Raw genomic sequence first — 5,049 nt, forward strand, 5'->3', positions numbered from 1 at the left:
TACAAGTAGGACGTGCACTAAAACGCTGTCATGCACTGAAAATGCTTGCGATGGTTTCCTTAGCGCTGGCAGCATTGCAGGCTGTCATACACACCCCTAATAAAAATCTGAGCATTAAGTTAATTGTAAACTTGAATAATGTCTTGATGTCTGTCTACATTTTATATATTTAAGTATTATTCCTTACAATCACAAAACATGTTTTTATTCCCGGGAAGAAAGTGTAACGCTATTCTCTTAAGACCAAAGTCATTCGGACTAGAAATAGGTTATATTGCTTGGAGCTAATATAAAAATTAAACTTTAGATAAACGAAACGCCATTTCCTAGGTAGGCTACAGTTATGCAAAGACAGGCTAATCCAATGGTGAATAGGCCTGGTTTGCAGAGCTATCTGGACAGCCTGTTGATTAGAAGCTGAATCAGGTCATTTTAAATCGGTCCATACTCTGGGGTGTGAATGCCCCTGGTCAAAACAAGGATAAAATAGTTTACAATAAACATTACAACACAGTGAGGCCAATATAGAAAAAATACAAATCTGTGTACTACAATGCGTTTTTTGTTGTTTTTAAAAAAAAAAAAAAAAAATTATTTGTAAGACTTCAATTGTTAAAAATTAACTTTATTGTAGGATTTTATTATGATATAAAGGTGAGTAAGCAACATAATGCCTTTACGATGATGGCAGTGGAGAGAGCAATAGATGTTTTCAACCCATCCACTCAGAGATTCCTCTGATTCGCTCACCTTTATTTTGTATTATATTAAACACATATTTAACCTTTTAAAGCCACAGTGTTTACCGGTCTTTGCTGGTTAATACATATAGGCTACACACACACACACATATATATATGTGTGTGTGTGTGTGTTGCACAATGGTAAGCTTGTAGGGGGAGTGGATGATCAGCTCTGCTGGGGGCAGACCTGATTATGGAGTCTGACAGCAGAGTGGAGGAAGGACCTGCGGTACTTCTCAGTCGTGCACCCTGGGTGATGAAACCTGATGCTGGTGGTGCTTTCCAGGGCTCCAACAGTCTCATGTAGGGTGTGGGAGGCATTGTCCATAATTGGTTATAGCTTTGCCATCATCCTCCTGTCCAGGTACCTGTACGAGTCCACCATCTCAATGTCCATTACCTGAATGTTCACCTGGAAAGGAGGGGTGATTTTACACTGGTAGAGGTCCACCAACTGCTCTTTGGTTTTTCACTCATTAATCCAGAGGCAGATCTGGTTTGCCACAGCCTGCACCCTCTTAGGTAAGCTTTCTCATACTTTAAGTAGTCTTCAGGAATAGTTTTCTGGCTTACTTAGAGGACTTTTTAAAGCTCTTATTGGTTGTTGGCTTCCTTCTTTTGCTCTCTGTCAAGATGTTTCCTCACAATTTCAATAATGTTGCAGCCCAGGCTCTAAAGAGGATTCTTCACTCCATAAGATCTGTTGCCATTGATTTTCAGTCAAGTTCTTTCGTCATTTGGAATACTTCAGCCTTTTCTCCCTGTTCCCTTCTCTAACAAAGCTTTATGACAGTTGAGCTTCTATGAAGACTGTTAACACTATATTAAACAGATGCATCTTATAAGTTCTCTGTCAAGACTTTGCTGGACATTTTTTCCCCTTTTTTATTTTTGGCCTAATTTGTCTTTCGTTTGCTACTTGTCCAGTTCCCTTTAAAAAAAATAAGAATGCAATGCACATCATGCTGAGATAGGAATCACCTTGTTTGGGGGTGGCTTGAGGCTGTTGCATGGCACTGTATATCCATACAACAAATGTCTGTTTGTTTCTGTTGACATATACACTTCTAAGAGATCAGAAAACCTTGAAGGAATTATACAGACTGGTGCAAACATTAGCACTTATTTAAACTATTGAATGTATTTCCATGATCAAGTTTACATTTTCCCCCAATAATTTGTTTGCTCAATGAAAAAAACAAAAACAACAACAACAAAAAAAAAAACAACAACAAACAAACATTGAGCATTTCATTCATGTGCACTTGTATGTGATGCTTTACACTCTCCACCAGCTCTGTTTAAGGAGCTTTAACAACATGCCGCATCACTGAAAGATCACAATCAGGATTTGTTTCTGGGGAAAACACAGGTTTTTACTTACTTTTTTTTTGGTTGTTTGTTTGTTTACAGTAAAATACTGATCAAATAAAGCTGCCATTTTGAATGAAGCTGCATGCAAAGAATGTTGATAGCACTCTTTTTTTTATTTTGGTATTATCAAGTTTACCTGAGTATTTTTAAAAACAATCTAGGCCATTAGACGTTGATGTCTGGAAGTTGAAATTTCGAACAGATGGTGGTTGGGGCAGGAAGGTTAGGAGGTCAACAAAAAGTCCTTGAGGGTGTGGGGATGAGGGTGGGCACAATAGTCAGCAGAATATTTCCCAACTTAACTGTTGATGTTAAAAATGTAAGGGTTGTTTTTTTCAGTGGCAATTAACTGCAAGAAAACTGAAGACATTAGATGTGACAGCTTTGACTGACTTTATTTTTTCTAGTTTCTTTGTAACATAAATATATTGAAATGAGAAATTGGTATGTATTGAAAAGGCTGTAACTTAAACACATACCATTTTACACTGATGTAAACCTACTCAAATTATAGCTAAGACGTGTGGGGTTAATGTCTATTTTATTTAATTTCAAATGAGCAAATCCTCAACTAAAAAATAAATTCCAGCGCAATGATTACAAGTGTTGGAAAAGTTTCCTACTGGGGCATTGCTGAAGGCTGATAAGTCTGTGTCTTTAATCTATCCTTTAGATAAAGAACCATTAGGGTTTATGAAAGGGTCAGCAGGATTCCCTGAAGCCAAAGAGTGTGGGGATTAACAAAGTCTGCAATGAGCTGATTTTCTTACAGATTATGTGCAATCTGTTCTCAGCAACAAAGCCACAAATTCACAAGACACAGAAGCAGTATTAATCAAAAGCCCTATTAATTCAAATGCAATTGGGATGTTTCTGCAGTATCAATCAGCCTGTGTGCAGCTGCAGCTACAAACCCAATATTTAGAGAATTTAACCAGCTGCAAAAAGTCTTTACTTTTTGAAGGCAAGTTCTCAAGAGATGCCATGAAATTATTGCAACAAAAGACTAAATGAAATGAACTGTCTGCTAACCATCCAACACTCAGAATTAGAGCAAATGAACAGATGTTTTGTGGTACTGAAGCGGTCATTTGTAACCAAGACTGCTGCAATTGTTACTCATTTTACATGCTACAAAGCCTAAATTAAATGCAATTTAGTGTACAATATAACCACGTTAACCATATTGTTGTTACTATACGACGTAAAGGAGAACCTCTGAGAACAACAGTGGTCTTTTTTTTTAAGATAAATGATTGAAATCTTCATTTAACTGTTGAAAGTCATGTTTTAGAAAAAGATGAATAATCAAAGTTCACAGGATATAAATACACTGAAAATTTGGCCACAAACAAACAAACAAAAAAAAAGACAGCCGATTGTTTGAACACTCTCCCCCAAAAATGATATAAAAATTGAATTTTGACTCTGTCATCTTCAACACTCATTGGGCAAAAAAATATTAAGAGCTGCTGTAAATATAAGATTTTTAAATTTCATTCTTCAAGTGAATAACTTCCATTTATATTAATGCTCACAAGTCATACATATGTGTTGACCACATAATGAGAAACCAGGAATGTTTCTATCTGCACATGCTCCAACTGTCCATCCAGTTTAATTCAGTTCACTTTAGTAGTTTTAATTATTTAATCTTGATAGCAGAAGTAATCATGGAAAAAAAAACTTCACAATTACAGAGCATATATCAGTTCCCTCGTAGCTGTGTGTTAAGTGCTATGCAGATAAATGTGGGTGTATCCATCTTTGAGTAAACATGTCTGAGATGCAGCACCAGTAGAAGTTCTAGACATATGTACTTAATTCTAAATTAAAGGCTTCCATACTGATGCATGATATCATATAAATTTTAACATTAGAATGGACCTTTTATGTAACATCATCATTCAGAAGTTACAGAACTTGGAACCCTCAGGCAGAGCTGCATTGGAAATAGATATCAGTGAGTAGTAAAAATCCCTTCAACAGCTCAGGAACTCATCTAAAAAGTACAAAACATTGTCAGTAAACATAGCTCTTTGTTGCAATGAAAATTTCTAGTAACTAAACTATGTAAATCTAGGCATGAGCAGAAAGGAAGCAAAAATGATTTGGTTTGGGGAAAGCTTGGGGAAGCTGAGGCACACCTTCAACATAGAAATTGTGATTTTTAACAAGTAGTTGAAGCATAATATGACAGGGTAAATTTTAATATTTGATGATTTTCTTTTCCTAATCCAAAGTAGCAGATATACGTGTGACCACAACACAACTGAGTGGAAAACATAGCTGATCAAAACAAGAAAAGATCTCTGATCACCTGAAAGTCCTGGTTTTGGACAACTGCCATGACCTCCAGCTTTCTAAGCAGATGTTTAAGAATCTAGACAATCCTGCTTTTTTTTTTTTTTTTAATAGTCTTTTTAAATTTCTGTGTAAAGGCAAGATCCAGTGGCATTTAACATAGTCTGAGATAAGGTAGAAACATGTCCTGTCATCAACAAATCAACCTCTGAAATTCCTTTTTGAAGAAGCCTCCTCAGGGCTGCACAGGACCTTCTGTGTTATAATGAGCACGCAGTTCAAAACCAGCTTCTATGGCATAAGGTGCACTAGTGCAGTTGGTTTAACCCATTATGACATCATGCTACATTTGTGTGCTTTTCCCTGTCACACCTTGAACAATGCACATGTCACATCTGCATTTTTGAGACACAATTTTATGATTAAATAATAATAATAATAATAATGATTAAGTGTGACAGTGATTGCAAACAAGGCAGAATACAATATATAACACTTCTTTTGTTCAAAACATTTATAACAGGGACTTAGAGATGTTGTGGTGGCGTGATCAGCCTCCACCAGCAGCCAGCTCTAAATTAATAATAATTCAGCTTTTATACTCTGCTACTGATAGAGCTAAACCGTT

This window comes from Melanotaenia boesemani, chromosome 19 (assembly GCF_017639745.1).
Source record: "Melanotaenia boesemani isolate fMelBoe1 chromosome 19, fMelBoe1.pri, whole genome shotgun sequence".
NCBI lineage: Eukaryota > Metazoa > Chordata > Actinopteri > Atheriniformes > Melanotaeniidae > Melanotaenia > Melanotaenia boesemani.